Source organism: Gastrolobium bilobum, unplaced genomic scaffold, assembly GCF_033153095.1.
Source record: "Gastrolobium bilobum isolate Gb01-03AN ecotype WA unplaced genomic scaffold, APGP_CSIRO_Gbil_v1 utg20955, whole genome shotgun sequence".
In the NCBI taxonomy this organism is placed as follows: domain Eukaryota; kingdom Viridiplantae; phylum Streptophyta; class Magnoliopsida; order Fabales; family Fabaceae; genus Gastrolobium; species Gastrolobium bilobum.
In genome coordinates, this window is record NW_026896977.1 from 11,360 (window position 1) to 26,371 (window position 15,012).

The following is a 15,012-nucleotide window of genomic DNA, read 5'->3' on the forward strand; positions in this document are numbered from 1 at the left end:
TAAGTTCAAAAGCAGTTTATCATTTATCATTTCAAAAACAATGCAATGCAGCAGATAATCATGCCATGTGTGTCAATACTGATCTACTGGCCAGAGACAGTGCAGGTATACGTCTATCACCTACACACCGTGCAAGTACCACTTGCATTCACCTCGGTACACCATCTTGTATGGCGCTACATACTCAGGCTTCCCGTCAAGATGAAACAACACATGCATATTAAAAGCCATTACATGTAAAGTTCAATCAACATATCAAATATCCAAAAGCATGTACACAACATGCATAAACCATACCCCCATGGGACATGGTGGAACCACAACATGGCTAAACCGAGGACACGAAAACTTACCTTGCAAGCTAACTCCAAAAGCCAAGAGTCCACAGCTCAAAGTCCAAACACAGCAGATTCACAATCTGTTCTGGACCAATACTATATCAATAATAATGCAACACAAGCATATAACTTAAAGACAATGCCTTTCCTTACGTTTTACGTCTTAAGGCTCCATACCAAGCCATAAGTCCTTAATCACTTAATTCTGACTTAGTTCATTAATTACAGAAGTTCAACTTCATCAATCTAGGGTCCACAAACCCCCCAATTGCCTACTGTACACACAGCACAGCTACTGTTCTACGAAATCCCAGAATATCCGGATATTCCTCGGGACCATATCCGGATATGCAATATCCGGATATCTCACTGGACGTATCCGGATATGCAATACCCGGATATCCAGAATCCCAGATCCGGATATCTATTATCCGGATACACAAAACCCATATCCGGATATTCATCGAGCACATATCCGGATATTTCACGACAGAATGCAGAAAATGCATTTCGTGAAGATATCCTTCCAAGGTTGGGTTTTTACCGATTTAAAGCACCTAAACATGCATTTCTAGGTGTGTTCAACATTACCCCATAACAAGTTATCATCTTTAAGCCTTAACATGCATCAATCTTTCATTTTTAAGTTCAAAGACTCAAGACCAAAGGTGACAAGGCTTACCAAAGCTCAAAACAGAGGTCAGAGGTACTCTTGGAGCTCACCATCAGCTCCCAAGGTGCTGACTTCAAGGGTGTACGAAAATACCACCCAAGCAAGGATCTTTCTACACAAAGGAAGCTCCTTGAAGCCTCACAAGCCAAGAACAACACTCCACAACAAGAATGCCACCAAACCAGAAAATAACTCAGCTCCCACAGCCACCACAACTCAGAAAAGGTGCTCACCTTTCACTCACAAAGATGATTCCCACTCACCCAAGGTGTTTTAGTGAAGAAAAAGGAGAAGAAAGGCTACAAGGGAGGTTACTCAAAGGTGGAGAAGGCCAAGGCAGCAACCACCAGCTCCAAACTCACGTAGAGAATGTAATATGGCCTAGGGTTTAGTGCCCACTAAGGCTTATATAGCCCAAGCCACTTAAACACACAGTATTAACTTTAATTGCTACGCTTAGCATTTTAATCCCAAACTTTGGATTCTGAAACTAGACATTTTTCTAAGAATTATCATATTTTTCTTATAATTTTCTGAGCACTTTTCCGGTACGCGCTTTTACCAACCAGTACCGGTTTCCAGCACCAGTTCTCATTATCTGGACTTGAAACTCGTTTTACAAGTCCTATATATTATTCTAGTAATTATCATGCACCTACATTAATTTTTCGGGATACTTTTTCGGCACGCATTTATACCGACTAGCAGAACCGGTATCTGCACTTTTCTTCCGAAAAGCGACTTTCAGCATCATTACTCACTTACTATAATTATTAAAGCCTCATAATAATTATTAGGGTCAATTATGGAATTATTTCCTAATTTTGCATAATTAATTAATTAAATACCTTAATTAACGGTGCGGGTTCTTACATTCACCCCACCTTTTTAGGATTTTGACCTCAAAATCAGAAACATACCTGGTCGAAACTCGGGGTACTGCCGGAGAAGCTCGTCCTCACGCTCCCAAGTACACTCCTCAGGAGTCCTTCCGGTCCACTGCACCTTGACCATCGAAATTATCTTGCTCCTCAGCTGCTTCTCACCACGATCGAGAATCTTTAGTGGACCTACGGGAGTCTTTAAGTTCTCTCGAACTTCCACATCATCCGGTTGCACCACGTGCGAAGGATCTGCTATGTACCTCCGAAGCTGAGACACGTGAAACACGTCGTGGATGTTGGCCAGGTTCGGAGGCAAGGCAAGCCGGTAGGCAACAGGTCCTACTCTACCAAGAATCTGGTATGGCCCAATAAAGCGCGGGCTCAGCTTCCTCACTCCTAGTGCCCGTCCAACACCGGTGACAGGTGAAAGTCTCACAAACACGTGCTCACCCTCACTGAACTCCAGTGGTCGATGCTTGACATCGTAGTAGCTCTTCTGACGATTCTGCGCCTGCTTCAGCTTTTCCCTGATCGTCTGGATCTGCAGGGTGGTATCTTGGACAAAGTCCAAGCCAAACAACTCACGATCCCCAACCTCCGACCAGCAGGTTGGTGTACGACACCTCCTACCGTAGAGCGCCTCGTAAGGTGCCATGCCCAAGCTAGCATGAAAACTGTTGTTATACGAAAACTCGACCAATGGAAGGTACCTATCCCATGCCGAGCCCTGCTCCAACGTGCAAGCCCGCAACATGTCCTCCAAGGTTTGGATAGTCCGCTCAGTCTGTCCATCAGTATGAGGGTGATAGGCGGTACTCAATCTCAATTGTGTACCAAAAGCTCCCTGCAGCGCCTCCCAGAACCGAGATGTGAACTTCGGGTCTCTATCACTGATGATACTCACGAGCACCCCGTGAAGCCTCACAATCTCGCGAACATACAGTCTGGCCAACTGCTCTGTAGTGAAGCTCACCTTCACTGGAAGAAAATGGGCAGACTTCGTCAGTCTGTCCACAATGACCCATATCGAGTCACAGCCAACCTGAGTCTTCGGCAAACCCACAACGAAGTCCATGGAAATGCTCTCCCATTTCCACTCCGGAATCTCAAGAGGTTGAAGTTTACCAGACGGCTTCTGGTGTTCAATCTTCACATTCTGGCAAACCAAACACTTGGACACAAAGATAGCAACATCTTTCTTCATGCTCGGCCACCAGAAGTTCTTCTTCAAGTCTTGATACATCTTAGTAGCACCAGGGTGGATAGAAAACTGACCCTTATGGCCTTCTGCCATAACCTTTTCTGTCAACGGACCTCGAGGAACCACAATCCTCCGCTGGAACAAAAGCAATCCTTCATCATTCTAAGACACACCGTCTTGGTTCTTCACATAATCCAGACACTCTCTCTGAACTTGTGCCTCTTTAATCTTTTCTAGCAGCTCGTTCTAGACATCTGATGCCTCCAACCCGAGAAGTACGCTCGCACACGGAGCGGTCACTGCCAAGTGGCGGAACTTCTCAACCACATCGAAGTTACCAAGTAGCAAACTGGATGAACTACTGGATTTCCAACTCAAAGCATCGACTACCACATTGGCCTTGCCAGGATGATACATAAGCTCAAAGTCATAGTCCTTTATGAACTCTATCCATCTCCTCTGCCTCATGTTCAACTCTTTCTGGTCGAACATGTACTTCAAACTCTTGTGGTCACTGAACACCACAAACCTCAAACCAAAAAGATAATGCCTCCAAATCTTGAAAGCAAACACAATCGCAGCCAACTCCAAATCATGAGTCAAGTAGTTCTCTTCATGAGGCTTCAACTGCCTCGAAGCAAAAGCAACAGCTCTACCAGACTGCATCAGCACACAGCCCAGCCCCTTTCCAGAAGCATCACAATAAAGCTCAAACTGCTCCTCAGGATCAGGAAGGATCAACACAGGTGAAAAAGTTAATCTCTCCTTCAACTCCTGGAAGCACGCCTCACACTCGTGAGTCCACACAAATGGAGTCTCCTTTCGGGTAAGACGAGTCAAAGGGAGAACCATCGTGGAAAAACCCTTGATGAACCTCCGATAGTAACCTGCCAAACCTAAGAAGCTCCTCACCTCCGTCGCTGTCTTGGGTCTCTCCCAATCCAACACGACCTCAATCTTGTTGGGATCCACTGCAACTCCATCTGCTGAAATCACATGCCCCAGAAACTTGACTGATTTGAGCCAAAACTCACACTTAGAAGGCTTAGCATAAAGCTTTTTCTCCTTCAGCACTTGCAGAACAATCCTCAGATGCTCCGCATGCTCCTCCTCAGTCTTGGAGTAGATCAAAATATCATCAATGAAGACAATCACAAACTGATCCAGATACGGCTGGAAAATCATGTTCATGTAATCCATGAACACTGCCGGCGCATTTGTGAGTCCAAACGGAATCACCAAATACTCAAAATGACCGTATCTCGAACGAAACGCGGTCTTCGGGACATCCTCCGGCTTCACCCGAATCTGATGGTATCCGGACCGGAGATCAATCTTGGAATACACACAAGCACCCCTGAGCTGATCCAACAGATCATCAATCCGAGGAAGAAGATACTTGTTCTTGATTGTCACCTTGTTCAACTACTTGTAGTCGGTGCACAATCACATTGTCCCGTCCTTCTTCTACATGAAGATGACCGGTGCTCCCCAAGGAGACACACTCGGTCTAATGAAGTCTTTCGCCGAAAGATCCTCAATATGCTTCTTCAGCTCAGCCAACTCTGGTGGCGACATCCGATAAGGAGCTAAAGAAATCGGCCCCACACCGGGCAACAAGTCAATGGAGAACTCTATCTCCCGCTGTGGCGGAAACTCAGGAATCTCCTCAGGAAACACCTCAAGGAACTCACCCACCACAGGAATGCCAGTGATATCCTCCTGTGTCCCACTCACCAAACCACCCAACATGACATAACCCAATGCCCCTGCTCGCAACGCTCTCCTGGCCTGCAGCAGTGAAATGTATGGCGAGGAACTAGCTGTGGAATCACACGGAGACATCACCACTCGCTTTGCACAACAATCAATCAAAGCACAGTTTATAGACAACCAATCCATGCCCAGAATAATCTCAAGGTTGGCCATCGGCAACCCTATCAGATCTACCGAGAACTCACGGCCATCCCACTGAAATGCTACATCGCGATGTACAGTGGTAGAATCACAAATCTCTCCGGTGGCGGTAGTCACCCGCAACGGTGGAGAAAGCACAGCACTGGGAAACTCAAGCCCCAAAGCAATCGGGGTAGCAACAAACGAATGAGTAGCCCCGGAATCAAAGATAACATCGACAAAAGAATCACCAATAGACACAGTACCTCTGACAAGGTTCGGAGCGCGGTCCGACTGCTGCCTATCTAGTGTATACACTATCCCAACAGAAGGTGGCACTGCAGGTGCAGAAGAAGATGCCATCGGAACCATCTGTAAAGGAACTGCCTGAACAGCTGCAGCTCTCGCCGTCGACGACGGACAATCTCTAGAGAAGTGGCCCTCCTTGCCACACTTGAAACACAGCAACTGCCCTGTAGCACAGCGTCCCACATGCTCCTTCCCACATCCCGAACATCTCGGAGTGGTAGGAGGCCTAGCAGAACTCCCCTGATGTGAAACAGCTCTCTTGAACAGACCAGGCGCCTGCCTAGTCGCTAACTGCTTTCCCTTGCCTTTATCAGCAAACCTCCTGTCCTTCCAAGAAGTAGGAGCAGGAGTGGAACTACCTGTTCCCTTGCTCTCCTCAACCTTGGCCCTCTTGGCCTTGCTTGCCACGCAAACATCCTCGATGTCCTTACACTGCTGAACCAGTGTACCAAAGTCCCTCGAAGCAGCACCAGCAAGATGCTCAGCAATCACCTCACTAAGTCCCCTGCGGAACTTAGCTGCCAGAAACAACGGAGTAGGAGGAACCATCCGGAAGTGTGCAAACTTCACTAGCTCATTAAACTTAGCCAGGTACTCATCAACAGACATCGAGCCCTGTACCAAACGATCAAACTCTCCCTGCTTCCTCTCCTGCGCATCATAGGGAAAGTATCGGCCCATAAAGCACTCCTCAAAGAATGGCCACGTCATGACACGGCCCTGCCTCTCAAAAGCACGAGAGGTGTGCGTCCACCACTCATGGGCATCGCCCTCCAGCATGTAGGTCGAGAACATCAGCTTCTGTGGGTCTGTACACTGCATAACCCGAAAGATCTTGTCCAGCGACTCTAGCCATCTAGCAGCAGCAATAGGATCCAGAGACCCCTCAAACACCGGTGGCTTATGCTTCCTGAAAGCATTCAGCCGGCGATCGATCACATCACGATCCTCAGCAATCCCCACAAGGGGCTCCCCTGTCTCAGCGGCATGAGTAGCACTACCGATGTGACTATGGCTCTTCTCCTGAACACTAGGTGGAGGCGGTGGCGGTGGTGGTGGAGCCTGGCCTACAGCAGGACCAGCCCTCATCTCCTCAAACATGAATCTCATCATCGTCATGTTCGCCATCCTGTTCGCCTCGAGGACTTCCTCAGTGGTCCTCCAGTTCGCTTCACGAACCTCAGCTACGGCTATCCGGTTCGCCTCGCGAACAGCTTCCATCATTGCCGCGTTGGCCACTCTAGCGGCTTCCTGATCGGCTAACCTTGCCGCTTGCATCTCAGTCAATGCAGTCAGGATAGGATCAGATTGATCCTCGGAAGTCTCTCGTGTTCTCCTGGACCTTACCATGACTCTGCACAAGTTACACAAATTATGAGTTGATCAGGCCCACGCAATGTGATCACATATACATCATCATAATAAAATTCGACGAAGTAAACACAAAGACAGACACAACCAAACAACCTAGCAATTGCAATACATACAGGCTTTTCCCTCGAACCATTGCTCTGATACCATAAATGTAACACCCTGTATATATATCCGGTAATGTTATCATAATATCGTATTAAGCTGCGCTTAATTAAAATGCGGAATTACTTTTTCTTTTCAATTATGATGCCATTAACATTACCAATCTTGCTTAATAATCAATTAATAAAACATCGCCTGTATGTAATTGCAATAAAACAGCTAACTGAAATACCTCATAACATAGATAATATAAGTGTGGCTCTAGTCACGGAACTACAACAACGTAGACCGGACCATCTAACAGTTTATACAACTCCAAATACAAGTACTAACAGAAAGTGTCATGGACAATCCCCATGCTCACTCAAATAAGGCAACATGTCCAACATCAGTCTCAACAACAACGTATCATAAATAGCGGAAACATAAACAGCATCCAAATCCAGTCATGCTAACATATAAGCAGAAACAACATAATCAGCTAAGCTCCGGCCTCCCGCCGCCTGAGGCATCAGTACCAATTCTACCTGATCCTGAAATAAGCATTCCCCAAACGTGGGGTAAGATCTCTAATCTAGAAACCTCAGTAAGTCAGTGAGTCCTTAAGGATCTTCCACCCCAAGCTCACTTACATGTGCAATATAAGTTCAAAAGCAGTTTATCATTTATCATTTCAAAAACAATGCAATGCAGCAGATAATCATGCCATGTGTGTCAATACTGATCTACTGGCCAGAGACAGTGCAGGTATACGTCTATCACCTACACACCGTGCAAGTACCACTTGCATTCACCCCGGTACACCATCTTGTATGGCGCTACATACTCAGGCTTCCCGTCAAGATGAAACAACACATGCATATTAAAAGCCATTACATGTAAAGTTCAATCAACATATCAAATATCCAAAAGCATGTACACAGCATGCATAAACCATACCCCCATGGGACATGGTGGAACCACAACATGGCTAAACCGAGGACACGAAAACTTACCTTGCAAGCTAACTCCAAAAGCCAAGAGTCCACAGCTCAAAGTCCAAACACAGCAGATTCACAATCTGTTATGGACCAATACTATATCAATAATAATGCAACACAAGCATATAACTTAAAGACAACGCCTTTCCTTACGTTTTACGTCTTAAGGCTCCATACCAAGCCATAAGTCCTTAATCACTTAATTCTGACTTAGTTCATTAATTACAGAAGTTCAACTTCATCAATCTAGGGTCCACAAACCCCCCAATTGCCTACTGTACACACAACACAGCTACTGTTCTACGAAATCTCAGAATATCCGGATATTCCTCGGGACCATATCCGGATATGCAATATCCGGATATCTCATTGGACGTATCCGGATATGCAATATCCGGATATCCAGAATCCCAGATCTGGATATCTATTATCCGGATACACAAAACCCATATCCGGATATTCATCGGGCACATATCCGGATATTTCACGACAGAATGCAGAAAATGCATTACGTGAAGATATCCTTCCAAGGTTGGGTTTTTACCGATTTAAAGCACCTAAACATGCATTTCTAGGTGTGTTCAACATTACCCCATAACAAGTTATCATCTTTAAGCCTTAACATGCATCAAGCTTTCATTTTTAAGTTCAAAGACTCAAGACCAAAGGTGACAAGGCTTACCAAAGCTCAAAACAGAGGTTGGAGGTGCTCTTGGAGCTCACCATCAGCTCCCAAAGTGCTGACTTCAAAGGTGTACGAAAATACCACCCAAGCAAGGATCTTTCTTCACAAAGGAAGCTCCTTGAAGCCTCACAAGCCAAGAAAAACACTCAACAACAAGAATGCCACCAAACCAGAAAACAACTCAGCTCCCGCAGCCACCATAACTCAGAAAAGGTGCTCACCTTTCACTCACAAAGATGATTCCCACTCACCCAAGGTGTTTTAGTGAAGAAAAAGGAGAAGAAAGGCTACAAGGGAGGTTACTCAAAGGTGGAGAAGGCCAAGGCAGCAGCCACCAGCTCCAAACTCACGTAGAGAATGTGATATGGCCTAGGGTTTAGTGCCCACTAAGGCTTATATAGCCCAAGCCACTTAAACACACAGTATTAACTTTAATTTCTACGTTTAGCATTTTAATCCCAAATTTGGATTCTGAAACTAGACATTTTTCTAAGAATTATCATATTTTTCTTATAATTTTCTGAGCACTTTTCCGGTACGCGCTTTTACCAGCCAATACCGGTTTCCAGCACCAGTTCTCATTATCTGGACTTGAAACTCGTTTTACAAGTCCTACATATTATTCTAGTAATTATCATGCACCTACATTAATTTTCCGGGATACTTTTTCGGCACGCATTTATACCGACTAGCAGAACCGGTATCTGCACTTTTCTTCCGAAAAGAGACTTTCAGCATTATTACTCACTTACTATAATTATTAAAGCCTCATAATAATTATTAGGGTCAATTATGGAATCATTTCCTAATTTTGCATAATTAATTAATTAAATACCTTAATTAACGGTGCGGGTTCTTACAGATGACGATGAAAATATCGCAATGGAAGATCGTCTTTTTGCCGAGAATGTTATCTATGTATAAAAGGCCTCAGCATACGAACTCAATCATCATCTTTTTTACCTCAAAGAGTGTGATCATGTACATCTTTGAGCTTCCTAGCCTTACGGGGTATCAACTGATCCCTGCCGAACTGTCGTATGCATCTGTCGGGATGGCAATACTCAACAGTGTGAAAACAGATAATCGAAGTCCTCGCCATCCACAAATACCACTCATGATCAGATGCATGTAAGAACTGGTAACCTCCATACGATTGCCAAACCACCTACACACAAAAATAACCACATAGGTAGTACTTTTTTTTACTATATGTAACAACTTTTTCAAATTTTAAAATTATATAACATACATCATCCCTACACAGTGAGTCAAATATGTATCGATAATATAGCTGCGCGTAGTGCCACTCCGGCGGAGTAGGATGAGGAATAAGGGGAGCAATGGGTTGGAATTTGATTCATGCCCAGATCTAAAGCAGAGCATGACACCAACCTAGGTCACCTTTGCCCGGGTCTGTACACTCGCATATCTGTCTAAACAAATGTGCTAGAATCGCAGACCCCCCAACTATGACTGCCAATCTCCTCAAAGCCACCACAGAGCAATGGAATGTATGCAAAGTGCTACCCCCTGATTTGTCGGTCAGGAGCTATGTTCCTAATATACATGCTCGGGATCCACAGCAACCGGATCCCAATGTGCATATAGTCTATCAAAATATTCAAGCTGTAGATTGCCACCTTTGAGCTCAGTGACCTCACGAGAAAAATGACCAAAAACCTGTTCACAGGCGGCCGCCCAATCCAACGAGGTAGAACTGGTAACAACTTGCCTATTAGTAGGCAATCTCAATATAGCTGCCACATACTGCAAGGTGATAGTCATCTCGCCTTGCGTCATGTGAAAAGTATGTGTCTTTGGTTTCCACCTCTTAACCATATCACTGCAAATGGCGACGTCAATCTAGAATACATAAGACAATTATCAATTCAGTTGCTCAAGAATACACTAATTTACAACGACTATAATCACTAAAAATCAAAATATATTACATTATAAAATACATAGTTGAAGATGCCGCATGCGTGCGACATGTATGAATCCCGCCTGAATAAGGTAGTCTGCGACCACATCTAGGATGTATGTATTTTTTTAAGTTTTGCTAAAAGTAAGTAGGAATCTATGGATAGATGCTGAAGTTGTGAATATAAGTATATTGCGTATTGAATATTTCTTGGATGGCGGGTTTCAGGTATACAAATAGTCCAATAAATAGATGTTATGCTATCTGTATTTTACTGAAATGGTAGCTGTAATGTTTTAGTGGTAAGTTGGATGCTATGCAATTATGAGATTGTATAGTGTAGAATCCTAAAAAAATAAGTTATGTAAGACTTTTATATTCTGAACATAAAATTTAAAGAGAACTATTGTGATACTTTTATAAGTCTTTATTCAACTTAATTAAGTGTGCGTCTATACCTTATAAGTGTAACATTTCGTGTGTGGAAATGGGGTGTTACAAGTTTCTTGTCACTGATGCATTCCAAATCACCTTTCAAGCCTTTTCTTAGCTTCAAGCGTAATTTAGCTCATCATTTTAGATGATGAACAGTAGCAGGGAAGAAGCTTTATGGAGGAGAAATAATAGATTCAAGGCTCCAATAGAGAAACTAGATAGGAGGTTATGTTCGCAAGGTCCAAGGCTTGAAGTTTTGTGAAGAAACCTAGCTATAAAAGTGAGTGTTTGATGAACTAGTGAGCTTGGCATGCAACCATAGAAGGTCTCAACCACAAGAGAAGAAAAGAGGAAGGCATGAAGTAGAAGAAGAAAGAAAAAGTATGACCGACTTGCAAGAAAAGAAATGCTTAAGTATCTTAACATGTAAGCTTGTCATCTTTGACTTTTCAAACTTTACCTTGATTTCTATTGGCTATCATTTTATTCACTTTTGACTCATTCTTTCTCTATTTTAAAGGTGCTGGTCGATTGAAGAAAAACAACATACTAACCGCCTTTGGCTATTGAAATATCATAAAGTTGTTAAAACATTGACTTTCAACCAATTTGACCTATAAAGCTTATGATTGGCTAACAACTTAACCATACTTTGACCTAAATAATCAACAATTATAATCATAATTAATATAATCTAAGATCACATTTAACCCATCATTTTCTCCAAACTCTCCAATTATATCATCAAAATCAAGTTTAGGCCAAGTTTTTCCTATTTGCAAAATGGTCCCTAGACTTTACCATATTTATACTTTGACCCACAAACTTTTATAATAATTACATTTGAGTCTTAATTGACTTGTTTGGCGTGAATTGTACCCTTGTTCATGTTATCATGCTAATTACATGATTAACTTGTCATAATTCTCCTTTTTTGCAGAATTGTTGTAGCGATTAACTAAATACAATGTAGCAGGTTCTATTATTTAACTCGATTTCTAGTAAACTTGTTTAATTTCTTGTTTTCATGACTTGATATTTCATTATCATTTGATCATTACTTGTTATAACTTGTTACAATTTCTTTGAACACTTACTTGATCTCTTAAACACTTGCTTGATTTTCTTATTTACATAACCTGGTAGTGTGGGTTGTTATATCCCAGGAACTATCTTATTGCCTATATCTAAATACGTATAATCACGATTTGGGTTGAATTGCAACTCACTGAAATTGTGAATATACGTATTTAGATAAAGGCAAGAAGATAGCTCATAAGTTTACCCATTTAATTTGATCGAGCAATTCTTATTGATTACTAGTGTTCAGCCTATCACCTTGTTCATTTGGACAAAAATGTAAACATTAAGTTGTTATTGAAGAGTATTGAAGTTACCTATGTTTTTAACCTATAATATTAATATATATATATATATATATAAGTCAATAAATAATAATTATTGATATTAAATATGCCAATTACATATAATTAATGTTGATATTGAATACATATATATGTTGGTGGCGAAGCTTTTCTTAAATGTAATACAAATTTCCAAAAGAAAAAAGTGTAATAAAAAAAAGAAAAAGAAAAGGATTACCACTCTATCTTTTTAAAATTACAAACTCAGTCCTAGAAGTCTAAATATTATATATGTTCCTTTTACTGCTCAACTTGTAACTGTATTACTCGCCCTGTATTATTTAAAATAAAAGTTTGTAATTTTAAGAAAGGTATAACATTATTTTCAAAAAAATATAAAAAAAAAAGTGAAATGAACCCGAAAGTGCAATACAGTAAAATTGGATAGCAAACAACCAATATTTTTTATTAAAGTGATATTTACAATAATTACTTACTATTAATATTCACAACAATTGGACTCCGCACATTATGGATCCCATCTGACCATATCAGTGAAGAGGTAAGCACATTTTCACTTGGTAATTTATCACTGGATATGGTGACCACAAAGGACTTCTTTTCATTCAGTGATTTGAAAAACAAAACCTCTGGTGCCACCGTGATGTTGATTTGCGGATTTTGTAAGATAGTTGCCCTATAATTTGAGTTTTCTAACCCAACATTTGTGACTGTTCTATTAAATCTAATATTAAAAGTCACATTCAGCTGAACATCGATTGCAAAAGCAGGATAATTGAGATTTCTTACCAAGGATCTATCTGCAACTCCAAAGCATGTGCTATTTTCACCAGATATCTGCTTAATTTTCTTATTATCATAACCCAAGTTGCAAAGGCATTTGTATATAATCCTCTTTTTCAATGTCATAGATAAGTCCAGGATTAACAGCTCGAACAGGGTTGACATGCCCAGAACCATAAGCATACTCACCAGTATGATCCTCAGGACTCTTCATAGGTTGAGCTGAAGTCATTATAGCAGATTTAATTGCTGCTGGTGACCAATCTAAGTGAAAGGTTTTCAAATATGTAGCTATTCCAGCAACATGTGGGCAAGACATGGATGTTCCAGACAATATGTTAAATGGGACAGGATCCGTTTACAAACTTTTTTTGCAATTACACTAAGTAGGACCGGTCGTACACTGTGTGATTAATGTAGGACCGGTCCTACTTAGTGTAGTTTGTAAGAGTTTATAAACAAAAAAGTTTGTAAATATAACCTGCCCCAAGTTAAATTTCACTGATCTTTTATCATGAGTACTAAGTGAGGGTGGAGCAATTGGTGAATACGCAGCCAAGATATCTAAGCCAAGATATCTACTCCTGGGGCACTAATATCTGGTTTCAAAATTTCTGGAACTATTTTATTTGGCCCACGTGAAGAAAACATAGCCACAACAGGGGCACTATGATCTTCAATTGTCTCACTCTTAAGTATTTTAGCTTGTGGATCTTTTGTTGAATTTGTGTAGGATTCCACAAGAGCATAGTCATGGGAATACAATGTCAATGAAGGTAATATAGTAACATCAGGTGTATAATATTCATATCCAGTATCTACCCTTGAGATTACACCAATAGCCCCATTGTCATAAGCTAAATACCCTCCTCGAAAATTTTCACCACATAAAACAATCTTTCCTTTCACTAAATGACTATCTAAACATAAGCAGTCACTGGCAAATTCTTTCGGGCACTTTTCTGAATCCCCATTTTGCATTGCAATAGGAAATGTTGTTCCATTTGATGTGAAAGTGTTTATTGATTTTCCGACTAGTGTTTTTCCATTCCCAAGAACTACCTTATCAATGAATTGACGATCTATGGTACTAGATGCAACAGTTAGTATCCAAGGTGCTACACTACTTGTTGTGCTTGGATCAAGGCCATGATTTCCTGCAGCATTCACCGTAAGTATCCCTTTTCCCATAGCATGAAAAGAACCAATTGCAATTGCATCTTCAACAAAGTTGATTGCATAATTCGTTCCCAGTGAAATTGAAATGATGTCAACTCCATCTGCTATAGCATCATCAAAAGCAGCCAAGATATTGGCTTCATTGCAACCTTTACTACATACTTTATACATAGCAACTCTTGCTGATGGAACTCCCCCTCTTGCAGTACCTTGTGCAAATCCATAAAAGTTTGCATTATAAATTTTGTTCCCAGCTGCTATTGATGTTATATGGGTTCCATGGCCATCATTGTCTCTTGCAGATTCTTCTACATAAAACCTTGCTCCAATAGTCTTCTTGTTGCAAGTGAAGTTCTTGCCACCTGCACAAGTACCCTTCCACTTTTTGGGAACAGGACCAAAACCATGATCATTGAAACTGTCAGATTCTGGCCAAATGCCAGTGTCAAGAAATCCAATTACGGCATCACCCTCAGAAGTTTGTCTTCTTTGGACTGATTGAGGAAATCCCATAAAATCCCAAGATCTTGTTGTTTGGGTTTGAAGAGTTTTGCTTGGAAAAACTGAGATTACACCTTTCATCTGAGTTAGCTTTTCCCTTTGTTGATTAGTGAGCATGGCAGCAAACCCATTGAAACTTCTCTTGTAACTGTGAATTATGGAATTTGTTGCGTTATAGCCACCAATAACTTGTTTCATCAAGCTAAAGTGGTGAGAGGTTGGAGAATATGGTCTCTTAGGAAGTGAACCCATATACACAACATGAAGTTTTAGATTTTCATCGGCAACCTCACCCAACACGGAGAACATAATTGCCAAAATGAAAGAGACACAAGAGACAATAAAAATAAGTTTGGCCAT

The 15,012-nt window shown here is 41.6% G+C and overlaps 1 pseudogene; it reads right to left on the reverse strand.

Annotated features, from left to right (window-relative positions):
* Positions 1-10,002: 10,002 nt before the first annotated feature.
* On the reverse strand, positions 10,003-15,012 carry LOC133303164 (subtilisin-like protease SBT4.3; annotated as a pseudogene).